Genomic DNA, 17,807 nt, shown 5'->3' on the forward strand with positions numbered 1-17,807 from the left:
TGGTATACAAGTAGAATGATGTAATAGATATAAGAATAAAATAAAATGACATGGAATAGACTAGTGAAAGTTTTGATATAAAAAAAATCTAACGCGATATTCAAAATGAAATCTGTTCAGTCAATAATTAGCAGGTAATCAGAATATATAAACAAGTTTTCGTATCAAGCGACCAAGAGCTATTTTTGTGGGTGCTTTACCAGTATTCATGAGTGGTGCTTGTGATTTTTATGCAGGGAAAGTATATTGTGAGTTCAGTGGTCTTCAGGGAAAGACGAACAAAAAAAAAAAGTGTTGAAAGAAATAGATCAGAGTGGAGGCAGATGCTTGGACTGATATTTGTCCTCATTGCCGAGGGCGTGATTTCATTGCCCTCCTCTCTCTCTCTCTCTCTCTCTCACACACACACACACACACACACACACACACACACACACACACACACACACACACACACACGCACTCGTAACCCCTGACGAAACTATTCAGAGAAGGCAATACTGAGTCACATCCCAAACATCGAGTTCCCCGGTGAAGTTTACAACTTTGGTCAGAGAGGGCGAGGAACGAAAGCTGGGAGTAAACAGGAGACCTACAGGACTCCTATAGAGACGGAAATACGGAACTCTCTCTTTGTAGCTTCTTCCGTCAAAACACAAGGAAGACCCTTCGGGACATTTAGTTCGCACGTGCACAGCCGGCTCATTAGGCCTAACACCGGGCTTCGATTCGCGGAAGAGTGGTGCGAAGACGGAGGGCACGTGCTCTGTTACTTCCCTCGTTGACAGTAATCCGCACCTAAGAACAAGTTGACAGGGGGCCGCATGACGGCGTAAGCCACCGGCACGTGAACGTATGAGGGCAAATCTTTCCAATTCCAAGTGTCAGGGATGGTGGTGACCTGGGATGGGAACGGACATCTCTTTCCCCTGTTAACGGATTTAATAAACTGCGGGACATTCGTCTGTGGTATTATCGGAGCCATCTAACCCCATTCGATGAGGAAATATATGTTTAGGTGACGATTCTGGACGACTCTTGGGATTAAACTATGAGTAACGTTGGGATTTCTTGCTCTTTTTTTTTATGACTCGAAACCGCAGATATTATTATTCTTTTCTGCGATGTTCTCTGCCTTAAATCACCTTTGTTTTTAAAGTGGTCCCTCTTGGTTTTAGAATTGTTCTCTAACTAATGACTTGTTTATACTGAAGAATTCAGATCGATCCTTAATGCAACATTTACGTTTATCGCAAACAGCATCTTATGGGATTACTAGCAAAATTACAGGGCTTTCCTCTTCTCTCTAATGGAGTTTTTTTTTTTTTTTTAAATAATAATAAACTACAGAGTTTTCCAGTCTGACAGTCCATGATGAATATGAATTTACCCATTTTATCTCTCAAATTTCCGATGACATATATTATTATTATTATTATTATTATTATTATTATTATTATTATTATTATTATTATTATTATTATTATTATTATTATTATTATCCCATTTCTGTTCAAGTTTCAAATTTTACAAAAAAAAAAGATATAAGAAGATTTTTTTAAGATCTTGAAGATGGCAAAAAAGAAAAAGAAAAAAAAGAAAGAAAGATAGTAAGGAAAAACATACCTTTAAGACAATAGTCCTCTTCGTGTTATAAGCTAAAAACTACACAAACATTTTTGTAGAAATAAAATTTTTGAATTTCAATATATCCTGCAGACTGTCCATTGATAAATGGAGATCCAAACAAAATTTAGTGATAGGTGAAACGTAGGCTGATTATAGGGAAGTAGTTGCCATGGAGTTTGCGAATTTAGAGCAGTGCGCAGAATTGAGTTAAACTATGATATTCGACGGAGATGAAAATTTGTATCCAATGGAAAAACAACCTTCATTCATCTTTATATGTGAGATTCGTATCTCTAGAACCCACTTGTCAAATCTTCTTTATTCTACGTCAGTTAGCCAAACACTCTGACAGATAATTTTTTTGAATGCTGAAATTACTTGTCAAAATGCTTCGTTATGTTTTGGTAAGTATTTTATTAGTTGCATTAAAATGAAATTTGTAATTTCATTACAAATGGTTGTAATGAAACCTTCGAAGCAGTTTTCAACGAAATTGAATATTAGGGCTGAGTTTTTTATATCTGATATAATTAAATATTAGATCTTCCACATTATTTCTGTTCAACAAAGGCAGCAAATTTGCATAATTTTTTCTTGATACACAATGTGTTTTACGTAGCCCCAAAAGAAGAAATGCATCGGGGTCAAATCGGGACTGCGCAGTAACCTATCCATTTTCCTGGGAACCAGCTGTTGAGCACAGTCCACACAATCGCTGCATAATGTGGCGAGGTTCCATCCTGTTGGAAAATGAGACCCTCCACATTCTCAGTCTACGGAAACACAAAGTTCTCCAGCATATCCTGGTATGCCACACTCATCATCGTCTTCTCATGGAAAACAAAAAAAAAGGCTCAACGATGCGATCATGCATGATGCCAAACCAGACATTCATTTTCGGATTGTTACGGACGAAATCCACCAGTTCATGCAGATTTTCTTCCCCCCCCCCCCCACACACACACGCAACACACACACGCCCGGCAATTATGGCGATTCACAACTCACGCACATGAACCTTGCCTCATCAGAGATAATAAAACGGTCTGGAGGTAGTTCTAATGTTCAGCGATAAGGTCTAGCATGGTGGTTACAAACTGACCTCTTCATGACTATCAGTAGGCTGGATGTGATGAACAAACTGCAATTTATAAGAATGAAGTTTCAATCTCTTGTGAACAACGTCATGCACTGTGCTTTTAGGAATGTTTAATTGACGACTCACACTACGAAACGAACATTTCGAGCTACGTTGGAAAGACAGTCGAATTCGTTCCACGTTTTCCCACTTGTTGTAGACCTACTTGGTGAGTGTCCTTTTAAAACATTTCCTGCTGATGCCATTTACAGATGCGTTTGTCACTCGGAGCATTCCTACTAAATCCCCACTTGAAATTCCTTTGAACAGTTGTCACTAACTTCGTTCAATCCCCGCCACATAACGCAGCGATTGTGTGGATTGTGTTCAACAACCAATTTCGAGGAAAATGGATAGGCCGAGGAGGTCTCATTGCTTGGCCACAGCAAGGTCCCGATTTGACTCCAATGCATCGCTTCTTTTGGGGCTACGTAAAACACATTGTGTATCAAGAAAAAATCCAGATCTAGTCAGTCCCTTGCCCGCCCGCGCCGTAGAATCGTAGCAATCATAGACGCAATTCCTACCAATATGCTTACCCGAGTGTGGTCTGAGGTGGAATTCCGTTTTGATGTCTGTAGGGCTGTAAATGGCGCACGCATTATGTTACACTAACCGGTAATCAAACTTGTGACCTTGCACTTGGATAATATATGCTATATATATTATCATGTCATAAAATACATTTCGATGAAAACCACGGAGTTCTTTTTCGGACACCCTGTATGGATGAAAACGAGGTATATTCACTTGGTGGGCATGCGTGTGCCGAGTATGAGCATATTGTAGCGCTTGGATTAGCGTTAGGGAGAAACATTCCTAGAAAATGAAATTCTGAATCCCAGAATCTCGCTTAATATTGGAATTTCCCATGATCCCAGAATTTTTATTGGGATTTCAAATATTTAATATCGATATTTGCTGGAGGGTCATCGATTTTGTATATTAGTTAATTTTATAGTAAGAAAAGTTTAGAAAAAAAAATTAACTTATACAATTTTCTCAAACTATACACTTTTTACGTAATTAAGACTCTCATAATCGGTTAGATATAATATACCCGGATAAATGTTTTAGAAAATCTATATATATTTTTTTTAAAAAAAGTTTAATTCTAATTCTTTACAAATCCTCCTTCCCACACAGACTTGTCGAGCTCTGAGATGCCCCAAGCTATGCGGCATTATTAGCAAGACGAAGACGATGCTGCTAGGAATAATATTTTGCATGTGTAATTTTGTTTACAGATTATCGATCGATGTTTGTTTTAATTCTACATGTATCATAGTAAGTATCTAGTTCTCAAGAGACCACTGCGTTTAAAAACTATGTAAATAATAATCCAAATATAAATTATGTAAATATTTATCTTTAAGAATTATTAGGATATTACAGAACTGCGACAGAGAAAAGCTAAATGAGTATGGTCTTAAGTCACGGTGTTTGCTTCTTTTATTGTGACAACCCAACTACGTAATGTTGTAAAAGAACAGCAAACTGGTTGTGTGGACGAGCTAAGACTCTCATAATCCGAATCCTGCAAGTCACTTCGGATCTGCAGTAAGTAGAGTAGATGGTACAATTGAAACACACCGAGCAATAAAAATCAGTTCACTAAAACGAGATCACACTTCAGGATTCCGGGATTGGATATATATGAGTCTCAGAATCCCGAGATTGCTATCCTTAATCATTCTCCATACTGACAGCATTTTTTAATGTTACATCGAAGTAGTAGGTCCACTAAACCATCTACATGAAAGTAATATTTTAGATATCGCTTTCTTGGGCTTTTTTTCTTTTTCTCTATAGATTCACATCATCAGTAAAATACTTTGCTGCCATGCCTCTTATACTTTCAAGATATTCTTATTGAAGCATTTTGTATACTGCTAACATGCTATTTATTTCGCATTATGGAATGTCACCGATATAATACGCGCGGCATTGCTAAAAAACCCCCAAGATTAATTGAAAAAAAGGCTTTAATGTGCTACTTGCCACTGGCCTCCCAGTTTTCAGTAATGTGAACGCTGCATGGCGTTCAACGGGAGTTATGGGAAGTCTGTTTAGCAAAGCGAATGGTTGTTATTTATTGATTTTAAGCGATTTGTTAGGAGCTTACACGGAGTTGGTAACCTAATCTAACTAAACTTCTGTTTTTAAAGTAGACCTTATCACTGCGTCTTCGTCATTATGTTTAAGATAGAAACATAAAAATATTATTGAAATATGGACACAACCCTATAAGAAGAGAACTATCTACTGTCTGCTTATTCGATACACTGCATAGTAAATTGAAAGTTACCGCTAAGCCATATAAACACCGTTATATATTTGTATATATGATAGTTATTTTATTACGTGTAAAATCAATGACAGGATGGAAAAGTGTACTCCATAAATGGAATACACGTAGCTTCAAGGTCTTTTTTTACTTTTCGAATTATTTGAAAAGCATGTTCTATTTTGAAAAGGAAAGAAACCACAATGTGAACCATATTGCAAAAAAAAAAAAAAAAAAAAAAAAAAAATTAGGATATAACTTATAATGAGATAAGTGCCGCATTAAAATATGAATCTTAAGTATGAGTCAGGGAATGATAGTAAAATCATCTTGAAAAGTATATCATAAGAAGATAGCAGAGTTCTCTCCCTTCCGGAAACTCGGGGGAGGGGGAAGAGGTTTTTTATACTTCAAGACGGACAAACCAACCAGAAGGATTCACATAACTTACAGACGTAATACACTAGACTCATAGCCAACTGCTTAGGCAGAAATTCAGTGAATAAATAAATAAATAATACACAAACTTGAAAAAATATTAAAAACATTGAACGATTTTCCCGTTAGTCATCTGGGTTAGCATCAACTTTCGTGGTGACTTCCACACAAGTTCTTAAAATCTTTCCTCTAAGTGCTATCGAGGCACGCTTTGAGCTTAGCAAACTGTGCACCACCGTATTAGCACGCTCGGATATCAAATTCCTTAGAGAAATGAGTAAAATTCCTTTAATCTTTCATATGTTATAGTGCTGACTTCTAAGTTAATGAATAAACATCACTAAAAGAGAGTAAGAGACTCGCCAAACAGTTTCACCGCAAGAGAAATCCTTCACAAAGTCAATCAAATCCATAAGCAGATAAGGGAGGAGGAGAAGGTAACTTAATAAGAAAAAATCTTTGTTCCGGTCTCTTTTATATAACATAATATCTTATAGTAATAATGTTGTAAAGTTCCTATCATTTGCTCGATGTATAAATCAAGCCGATTTTCATCAAGTAAGATTTGATCTTTCTCCTCTTTCTGCCCCTGTATATATATATATCGGTGTTCTTATCTTTTGTCCGTTTTCCATTTACTCCTCTATTACACAGCTCTTTTTCTCTTTATAGGTTTCTCCCTTATTCAGAGAAAGAGGTAAAAAGGACAATTCTTAACAAATGATCACTTCCATGCCTTTCATCAGAATCAGGTTGATAATGTTTAAGAAGATGAGTGTTTTATAATACGAGTGATAAGAACAATAAGTGTTTTATTATCTGGATGCATGGGTATATATATTTGTGAAATCATCTTTATAATTCAGCATTTGTGTAAATGTTAACTATTCCGCAAAGCTAAAAAATAAAAATATAAAATATATCATTTGAAAAGTCAAACTAAAACGATTGTGTAATAATGCTATTGAGAAAGACAGAAAACTCAAACAGACCGCTTAGATGGGGATATATTTTAGTGGACGAAATGGGTGAAATGTTTCCATCAACAAAATTGCAGATTCACACAAGAATTTAAAGTATTGCAGTCATCTTTTGTTTACGCCTTTCTAAAATATAAACTCTTAGTCTAAAGGTAGGGTAAAATGGTCGGCATCTTTCTACGATTTAGCGATATGTCTAATTGGCATCAATCTAACCAACTACTATAGATCTCAAGGTTAAAATCCTTGGCTTCTTTACCGTAAGTTCCGCCGGTTTCCGAGAGTCCCTGTTTTTGTTTTGTTGACGTCAGAGGATCGTTAGAAAAATGTCCGCCTCCACGTAGCCCGATTCTCCCATTACTATGACACTTCAACCCTCCTTTCGGCCAAGCGAGAACTGTGAAGGACCGCCTATTGCATCACGTGCGGATACAGTCACCTTGTCATTGGATCTTAAATAACGCCTTCCCTCTTACCGGAAGCACTGTCCCGCCACTCTCCGAGGTTCGGGAAATGGCTGTAGGCCCGAGGAGTGGGGTAAACGCTGGGTTGCACGTCAGGTCCGCGTTCATGTACGATACACAAACCTCCAACAAGCTGTCAGCTGCTGAGCCAGAGGGTGGAGGCAGTTCTGATGAGGAGATAGTTCGGAAGGCGATAGCGACTTGTGGTGTTGTGTTGTGCGCAGTGGTTTAGTGTACTGTGTGCCACCTGTCCCGGGTTCGATCCGTTTGGAAACTATACAGGTAGGGAGTTTTGATATGTGTCACAATTTTAAGTTTTTTTTTTTGTTTTTTGTTTTTGTATAAATAACTTCGGTAGGTTTGGATGCAGTTTTAAGAAATGAGCTCGGCACAGTGAAACACTTTTCTCAGAATATGATTCACTGTAATGCTAATTCATAAATAGTTAAATATTCATTTCCATATTCTGAATCATGTGATGGAGTTGGTTAACATACGAGGGGAGCAATGGTTGAATCTTACAAAATATCCACCTGCTTGATCACTATGTGAAATTATTAGAATTAGAATTCCAAAATTATTCTAACTGCATAATAATTAGAACTGTAGTTCTAGAAATAATGCAAAGCGAGCGATATCACTACGTAGCCCTTCATTATGGCAATTAAAGCCCAGACTCCAAGTCTATCTACGATCATGCTTTTTCCTTTCCACCTTGGGTCATCTTCCCAGTTCTTGCATATCCAGCGTATTACCTCATTATATTATCTTGAGATGTATTATCTCGTGTTACTTCCTCATTCCTCCTCTTCTCATATGTGTAGCTTTTCCTCTTTTCTCTAGTTATTCTATCCGTTGCAGTCAAGTTTTTTTTCGCATTTTCAGTGAAATTTTGTATTTCCATTTACAAAAACCAAAAATATAAATAATTAGCAAGCACGTGAAGATATAACTTCACTTCTTTTTTGGTTATTTATATATTTGGCTTCCTGTTTTCTTTTAAAGCATTCTATCGTATTCCTCCTGTTGATTTCTGGTAGAAATTAAAAGGAATAGATCTGAACATTACAAAATGCTCTGTTCTAGTAAAGATCTTGAGAAACTAGCATGACAAAATACTTAGAAAGAAAGCAGAAACCAAAACATAAGTAGTCGGCAACATAGTAAAGATTAATTATAAAATAACTTCCAGACATAACAGCAATAATTCCATAATGTTATTAATTCCTCTTTGCTGATGGCGATGACAATATCACAATAAATATATATTCAAAATTCGTAGGTAAAGATAAAAGAACTGGCTTTTACCCATTCGATCCTGGTAATGGTTTTCCAAACAAAATATTCCTTCTTTTATAGACAAACAAAACTTGGTCAAGCCATCCTATTCGAACTCGAAGAACCGGTTTCTCCAGTTGTAATGCAAAAACCAAATAATGTAATGTACTGAGTAATGATTTATATTCTGGTATACAGTCGATATTTTTCCATAGTTCGAGTCTATCAGGTCATTTGAAAGGAAATTTACCCACCATATGGTAGCGGTCTATGCTACAGAGAGAATATTGGGGATGGGGGGTTAGGGAGCTGAGTGGTACTACAGTAGAAGAGATTCTTCCCTCTCTTTTCCGCGCGGGTTCCTCTCGAGTGAAGTACTGTACCGGGGCACTTGTGCCATTTCGTATTCTAAACCTACTTAACGTCCGACCCTGTATTAGTTCCCGATTTGGCCTCCACTCAAACTGCCCGTTAGTTCTTGTTGTCGGGTTTCATGTAGCTAAGCGATTTAATGTTGTCAATAAAAGGAATGTTTTTACGGCGTATTCTTCCAAAGCGCCCTTAATATGCAGTGAATGTTAATAATGAATGTAAAGGAAACGATGTTATTCTACTACGTTCTGTCACTTTTATATTTCTCTCAGCAAGTAGGCAAATTTGTGTCTTTAGCTTCATATTGCGTTCATGGAGATATTTTCTCACCTTTACAATTTTATCCCTCACTTGATAACAATTTTTTTTCTTCATTTCACACACACACACACCGTTCTTTTTTTTTTTTTTTTTTTTTTCTCTTTCCCTTGATTCGTATTACTAGTCAATTTTAATCATTGTTCCAATCGACTTTATATATATAATGTGTGTGTGTGTGGGGGGGGAGAATGGATATAGGAAGCCAACAATACTTGAATTCAAGCATGTTAAGCTGTCTTATAGTTTAATTTGATTATTTGTTCATTCTATTTTTTTGATATACTAAATAGCAAAGAGAGAGAGAGAGAGAGAGAGAGAGAGAGAGAGAGAGAGAGAGAGAAGATTTTCACAGTTTTTTTCGCATTTTTCTGATTTTATATGTTCTCGACCAACTATGTAATACGTAAATAGGGTACCTTAAACACTGTGTAATAGGGTTTAAGATAAATGTCCAAATTCTTTAGATGTTTCTTTCAAATAGTTTCTCCGAAAGCCATTTAGAAGCGACGCGAGATATCGCAGAATGCCGGTGTCTTGGGTTATTCGTTGCGGAAACCGTATAAGGCGTGGCACAGTCTGAAAGAACGGCTCTCGATGATATCGTATCATGGTGGCATTTACTATGATAACATTTTTCGTTTAAAAACGCTCAACTTTAAGGCCCATTTCGTCTTTCTTTTTCTCTAATTCTGTGAGATAGTTTTCGCTAAGATCATTAGTAGTACACATTTTTCATTTGTCTCCAACGTATGTGAAACAGGAAATTGAAACATCAGAGACAAACTAACTCCAAACATTTTCGCTTGTAATCAACGGTAGAGTTTAAGAAGATGAAAACTAGTCAGTCGCTTGCAAAGTACACCGTAAATATTAAAAAAAAAAAAAATAAATAACATTGTGACAAAGAAATTAAAAACAACCCTTTCGTTATATCTATTAAAGTCTTCATCCTTGGGAAAATTTCAAAAAGTCAAGAAATGGAACTGAAGAAATGGGAAGAATACTTGAGAAACGAATCCAAATGGCCCCCTTGGGAATCCACGCTAGTTAGGAGCCTGCTTCGCTATCATTATGTTTTTAACAGTTTGCTATTAACTAGCTCTAAGCTTTGATTCTCTGAAAGTCAATGTTAAAACCTTGATTCAACTAGGGTTTTTGGTTCGCGAGGCAAACGCGTTAAAAACACCTAAAAATATTTAAAAAATCACTTAGTTGAGAAAAAACACTTGAGGAAAGATCTTCTGTTGCTGAATGAAGGATTACATTCTATAGAAGTGTTTTATCCTTAAAAGTATTTGTTTCAATTAACCGGTGTATGCTCCACCGGTTAATTGAAAATCAGCCATCCGAGTAATCCCAATTTAAGAGACTTGTCAAGTCAATCTAATCCGAATTAGTTTTGACCATCCCGCGGCTATTTATAATTAAGCTGTGTATGGATATTTTCCTTTGTTTAATACTTTTAGTCTTGATAAGAGACCGAATTTCTTATACGAGATTAAGATTGTCTATACCCGTAATCTCCATTACTAGATTGTTGGCTTAACTATGATATTCAAGACTGACTTAGAAAATCTCATTGATCTCTTAGTTAATAATAAAAAAAGCCATTAACAGCGTTATATGGTTAAGTATGATTATATCATCGAGTTATATTAATGAAGCAAGACTCTATAGATAACAGAGAAAGACTTTGTAAGCATCTCTTGATGACATTCAGAACGAAAAAAACGAATAATGGAACATTTTAAGCCACGCGTTTTTGAAATTTCGAGTACAGTTGATAAGCCTTATTGAGTTGATCTCTGCATTTAACATTTAATTTCTGAAATAATAGGCAGCTTAAGAATTAATGGATTTCATTTGTCTATTAATTTTTAAGGGATAGTTAAACATACGTCACTGTAATCCTATTAGTATATTAACTGCGTAATGTGAATGTCCGTATTCTAACAAATGGGTTCTTGTTGTAGGCTAGCTAACGTTTCTCCAAGTGGGGGTCTGTCTGGTACCAGTCCTTGAAAAAAGAAAAAAAAAATCTATTCAAATTTATATCGTTAATCATAATTATCCTTTCTACTCGGGATTCATCTAAAAATGCGGAGACAAAACATTGCTTTCAGTTCCAATTTCCTGGATTCCAGATGTCTGATTTGAAACCAAACTACGACGAGCATAAGTAATGCAAACCACAACTGCAGGATTTTTTTCCGGGAGATTGTGGTTTTTATTAAGTGTAGGCTGACCTTTTTCAACGTTGTTTTTTAATATTAAAAAACAACGACAACTAAAATTCGAAATTGACTGCTGCAAAAACAGCTTTCAGATACAAAATAAAGGTTTAAAAAATATCAAAATTTGTGTCAAAGACAATATATAAACTGATTAATTTTGCACGCTAGCACATTCAACATGGAACGGAAAGGGTTAGTTTGTGACGAATGGCATACAGCGATGTTACTAAGTTATTGTCCATTAAAAATGAAAAGCGATGCAATATTATTTGGTAAAGATCGTAACGGATTAAAAATAGTTCCGGTTTTGCTGAATTAAATTAATAATGAGGACTCTACCTGATAGGTTTCAGTTGTCTCTTTCCCGTTCAACTATTAAGACAGGATGTGTGTGTGTGTGCGTGCGCGCAAGCTATATGCTATGCTGCACTTCTTATTGAGGTATTCCCAAATACGACTACAAAGTTCCTAAAATAAATCTTAAATCGAGATTAGCGTATTATTTTCTGAAATATTAATGCGGCTTTCAGATTAGTATTACGCCATAGCAACTAAGCCTTTGCTATAAGTATATTTGTTAACGGCGTGTATACGCTTACTGATTTGTCTATTTTGTGGGACTGACATTCCAAACATGTCAACTAGGGTTCCGATAGATGGGGAATAATTATACTTGTTACTGTGAGCCAAGAGAATTTTTTCTTTTTCTCCTCTACATCCATACTAGTCTACCTTGTTCGATGTTCCTTGAACAGTATTCAGCTCACAGTGCGTTATCTAGTAAGGTCTACCAAGATATTAAATGCTATATATAATGGTATATTTAATGATATCAAATAATGGTATATTTAATATTTAATGATATTAAATGGTATGTTGTAAACTTTTGTGTTACACTTCGGAAAACAGGAGTGTTACGAAATGATAAAAAAAAAAAAGGCACAAAAGATGTCGGTCCAATAACTATTTTCAAACCACGCGATAATTTTCAAGTCTCGAGAAAATCTTGAAGACATCGGGAAGCACTATCATATTGTTGATGATTTTATGTGAAAGGTGCTATCCCGATCATCGGTGATATAAGAATGCTTCGCGTCTATGTGCACGGTTGTACCGAAAACGTCGCGGCGTTGCACCTGGCGAAAACACAGTATTACACGCTTGTAACATCCTCCGTATCGGACGGAGGAAAGACGCAAGCATAATGTCCCTCCACCCTGCTACTTCCGCTTTTTGGTAAAAAGGAATTGCCACTTGAAGGGTCGGCGATTTTCATTAATAGAAAAGATCGAGGCGGTTGTGGCCATTTGAAAAGTTGCAAAAGTGGTCTCTAGATTGGTTTTGAGATCCTTTTATGCGCTTCGGAAAAGATGCGTGCGAAACATTGAGAAGTGTTTTGTTGATTATCATGTCGCTGTGGCTGAGAATTAATTAGTATTTTATACAAAAAAAAAAAATTATGAACTTTTTTTTTTCCTACACTTTCATAAAGGTGCTATCCGCTATATTTCTATGGTAACCTCACCCACGAATGGTTGTAAACTTACGGCACATTAATACTGCAAGTGAGCTAATTCGGAAACCCTGCTCTATAGACAAAATGGTCTTTCATCCTCTTCAGACCTCCAAAAACATAGCAGTGGTCTGGTCTCAAATGTCTACTATTTAAAGGCATCCAAGTTACAGTAGGATTCGAACGTACCGCCTGCTGGTTGCTAAACGGAGTCTTATCACAACTTCGACGTGAGGATTTTCCTTCAAAGACAAAATAAATATGTTGTTAATCGAGCGATCTCCAGCTCACAGTATTAAATGAATTGGTAATTTTAACTGCAAGTCATGCTTTGCGGTAAAACCCATCACAACTACAGAAAGTGAGTCCTTTCAGCACCATGTCTTCCTTTCTAATCACGATATTCTAAGAAATAGTTGAAGTCATTATGAGGAGACTCTTCGAACAATTGTTCCTATATGGCAATGCATTATTAAGAAAAGAAAAAATAAATAAATTCGTGGAAACGAGGAGGCTTATGTAAATCACAAGCACGAATCTGCAAGGAGTTATTCTTAAACAATAATAAAAACAAAACTATCCGGAAAGGTTTTGTGTGAATTTCTTGGAACCAGCTAATAAGCATTTTAGTAACTGTTGGCCTGGTTGGAAGAGCATATTCGCTCTCCATCCAATTGACTGTAGGTTCCGATTCCACCTTGGCATGGATGTTTGTAAATGTCTTTAGGCGAGAGATGAATTTCGTTGCTATATATATCAGACCACCGCCTACTTATTGAAGAACTGAAGTGGCTTGAAAAAGATCCATGTGCAATCTTTAGAGTAGGATGATTCTGGGTTAACAGTTAGCCGTCCACAGTGCTAATGTATTATAAATTTGATCTTTCGTGGATATGAGCATCAAAATGAAAATTCAGATATGTCAAACTGTTGGTCTTATTTAGTAAAAAAATAAATATATTATAAATTGATATGCAAAATCAGGCTAATTACTAATAAAGTACTAAGATCATACTGTTTTAAAAATTGTACTATTTAAACAGCATTTCCATATCTGAGGGTTGAATTACGCATTTCCAGTCGCTTCTAACTAGCATTGCCTATGGTTGGTTATCATGATTCTCTAAAAACATAGATTCAATGTCATCATCCGTTTATGTTTTCACGTAAACCGATACCGTATCGCGTGAGCTTTCGAAACCTAATCCGTCAGAATAAAATGGTTAGCTCCGTTGTCATAATCTGCTATATTTGTTAACTGCGTCTACTCTCTAAGTAAAACCAGTGTTTTTGGAAGGAGGGAAAACTCTTTAGCCATCGTATGAGACCATGTACCTCACCATCATCTGAATAGCTTCTATAATTGTTTTTCGGTTTTTAAGCAGGATTCAAAACCAGATCTTTTCAATCAAATGACATCATTTTCACAGAGTTACGGAGGCTCAGATTATAGATAGGAAAAGAAAAGTAACAAAAAAAAAAGAATCTTTTCCCCTCTTTTGCTACAACTACAAACATCAGCCATACTGATGTTTGTTGCAATACAAGCATAATACAACCAATTCATAGCACGAATATGCTGACGGAAATTGTCTGAGACAATCTTAAAAACATCTTTAAAACATCAAAGTAAAATAATATTGCGAATTTTCATTTAAATAGCAAAAAATCCTTTGAATATTTTTTATTTATTTTGTCATATTAATGTAATTTAATCTTTATCTGCTTATATTGTTTTATATTTTACTTCTGTCCTTAATCTTCACTGTCTTTCAACAAAGGGGCATTGTATTTAAAAAAAAAAAAAGAAAGAAAGAAAATAAGTCGATCGTACAGCTTAATAAATTGAACATCACTCTGTGATATTTAATCGTACTTTATTAAAAAAATGTAACTTTAACTCTTAGCCCATAAGTCGAAAACCGTTGCCTACTTTGCCTTATGGGAAAATTTACTCTTCGTAAAGTAGGCTTATGATTACACATGGTTGAGGAAGAGCTATTATTGTCTGTTAATTGCTCTGTGAATTATATATTATGTTAATTATATATGTTAATTGTAGTGTGAATAGTCTCCAGTGAATAGATCTGGGATTATCCCAGAGATGCGACATAATAATAATTTGCATAAAAATAAGCTTGAAAAGCATTTCGAATATTAAGCAAGGATAGCAGCAAAAAAAAAAAAGTGCAAGTGCAAGCCAAATACGCATCCTTGCGAAATTGATATAAATAATATTTTATATTTTATGTCATGTATATACTCACTTGTACCTAACTATATTCATTAACTCATTAAATGCCTTACTGCGTCTAAATAAAAATACGAAATATTTTTTTTGAAAAATAGTTGATTAGAAAAAAAAAAAAAAAAAAAAAAATATATATATATATATATATATATATTTGGTCTCTTTCGACTAAAGGTGAGTTAACCGGTCTCATACGGAGATGGAGGATCCCTGGTAACTCGGGTTTTTCATCCCTCGAAATAGGTAAGTTGGTCCCGTGAACACACAGGATACAGTCTTAGAATAGAGAAAGGCAACGGGAAACCACCTTGTTTCATAATCATCTCCCTAGTATGGTAGCATATAGCTATCCCCACCATCCGTATGGCTGAGGAAATAGGATAGGAATCTTCTTCTCATTCCTTCCCTTCTCTTTTATCTTGCGGTATCGAGGATTTTTCTCCATTTAACCGCTACCGTATCGAGGATAAGGTGGTTAGCTCTATGCCTCCCGGTGTGTCCTATGTCTGTAGATGCGTATGTTCACGGGCCGGGAAATTCTATTGTAATTGTCAATACAATAACTGCGAATAAAAAAGCAAAAAAAAAAAAAAAAAAAAAAGCGACCTCAACTCAATTTATATTATTACTATTGTAGTTCAGGAAATTTTAAGTTAATGCTAGACAACGACCAAAACTACTAGGACAGTAAATTCAATATCATGTATGTGTATTCTGGATGTTTTGGAGAAGTACTTTGTTTTAATACTTCTGTAACTATCGTTTTTCTTCTTCATCTACTATTTTTTTTTTAAATAATGCTTTTTTCGCTTATTCCTTAGGGAATGGTACAATATCTTCCGAATACTAATGCAGTCATGGAGCCGTTTTCTGTCAGCTCTAATTAACGCATCTTGCATGATACTATACTATCGAAATTAGAGTTATAGTAATTTAAAAACAATTAATATCATGAGGCTAATTAATTATTATTACCTGACTCCTTCAGGGAGTCTAAAGACTCATCGAGGGATGGCACCTACTCTACAACTTTGTCTCCACCCAATTCTCTAACTACAAGCATCACCAACAATCATTATGTACAGCAACGCCATCTACCACCCACCACTAGTATTTTCACAGACAATCACAAACATCCATGCCCACGGCGGGATTCGAACGCGCAGCCGATACGCAGCGGATACGCTAACCACTCGTCCAACCAGGCCGGCCTTTATTTCGGCCAAAAGTGTAAGTTAATTGGCTGTTTTGTTTAAGATAAACCATAAAATAAAGACATTGCCAAAGTCTTTCTAAATCAGCTTCTGTTGAAAAGTTCTACAAAATATTTCTTTTACCCTTCCGTATATAGTAAAAAGTTTTTTTTTTTTTTAATTCTGTAATCAACGATTCAATTTCGAATCATTGTTTTAAGAAATATCGGCTATATTGTTAATGCTTTTAGCAATAACAACGGAAACGGTAGATTTAAATATGCTTAATAATACGGTTAGTTTAGAATCTGTTACTCTTTAGGTATAACACGAGTTCGTCGATCTTTACCCTTTTGAACTATCTATGAACTATCGTTAATATGCTTTACTGCATTAGAATTAAAGGTTGTCAGCCAACTTCGTTACAAAACTTATTCTGCGCTTAAAATCATTAAATTTTACAGAATAAAACAGGAACCCAGAAAAACCGTGCAGGATTTCGCATATTTATCATAAAATTAATAATTAATCGTTATGCCTTTTTGTTTATATTAATCGTCTATCCCAAGGCTATGAGGCCAGTGTATTGTGTCTGTGAAATGCATGTTCTTATGGCAGATTTGCATGTTGTGCGGGATAAAATAATAATTAAAAAAAAAAAAAGAACAGGAGTTTTCGGGATTGAAAACCCTCCACTGCTGTATGAGATTTGATATTTTCGTTTTAAAAATTCTTATAGAGATTCTTTCCTAGATGAGATTCGAAAGGGCTTTCCAATCAAGAGGCATCGTCAATACCGCCTGAACTACTGACATTCCCTCAGAATAAGGGAGTAAGAAGAACTTTTTAGTCCTAACGGTTTGGGAATTTGGCATCCAATGTCCTGTACAATTGCTATAGTATCATTCTAAATCCTAAATGGTATTTTTGCATGAAACAGCATGGATTCTCGGTAGAATTTTCTGAATTTCCCGAATACAAAACATAGTTTCTAGGTGTTAATAATAACAACAATAAATATCTCCCTAAAGATCGACTAACTCTGGAAACAGCTGTGGTAAAAGTTCTATCCCGTGACCAGAATCGAACCTATAAACGTCTTCTGCTTAGAATTACGGAAGTTAACTCACAACATATGAATTTATTTGCGCACATGAAACTTTGAATAAAAAGCAAAGAAACGAATTATACATCCCATCAGAAATAATAATGCAGGCAATCTACAGATTTCTCAAGGGATGTATCATAAAAATATTTATCTTGTGTATGTACGTACTGATATATATTTCTTCAAATCATATAAGTCATCTGTGGATATCATCAAAACAAAAACAAGAATATCGAAAGCTGAATACTGTAGAATAATGTAGATATTTTATCTCAGCGATAATCAATCTACGTTAATAATTCGATTTACCAAGGTAAAGGTTGTATATGGATGACTACACATAAGTGGTATACCCTCCTAGACTGTTAGCAACGTTCGATAGTCCAAGAGACCACATTCACCAGTTAATCGCTATGACTAGATGTATCCTTGGATACCATGTTAGGAATTAACCTGAAAGCTGATGTCAAGTGCCAGTGCTTCCTGCTATATCAGAGGATGTGGACAGGCAACGAACTGCTGCTTAGCAATTAGGGAGACCGCTGGTGATCTTATAGTGACAGAAGAAACATTTTACCATTACAAAGTAGTTTTTTCCGAA

The 17,807-nt window shown here is 35.6% G+C and overlaps 1 protein-coding gene across 2 annotated transcripts in view; it reads left to right on the top strand.

Moving 5' to 3' along the window:
* Window positions 1-7,093: 7,093 nt before the first annotated feature.
* Window positions 7,094-17,807, top strand: part of LOC150103916 (LIM homeobox transcription factor 1-beta-like) — a 155,028-nt gene continuing 144,314 nt past the window's right edge. For both annotated transcript variants that reach the window (XM_090396596.1, XM_090396597.1), the window contains exon 1: window positions 7,094-7,218. The gene's annotated coding sequence lies outside the window, so the exon portion shown is untranslated. The remainder of the gene's footprint in view (window positions 7,219-17,807) is intronic.

The sequence above is a fragment of the Typopeltis vanoorti genome, chromosome 8 (assembly GCF_054136105.1).
Source record: "Typopeltis vanoorti isolate ZY-2024b chromosome 8, IOZ_Tvanoo_1.0, whole genome shotgun sequence".
Classification (NCBI taxonomy): Eukaryota; Metazoa; Arthropoda; class Arachnida; order Uropygi; family Thelyphonidae; genus Typopeltis; species Typopeltis vanoorti.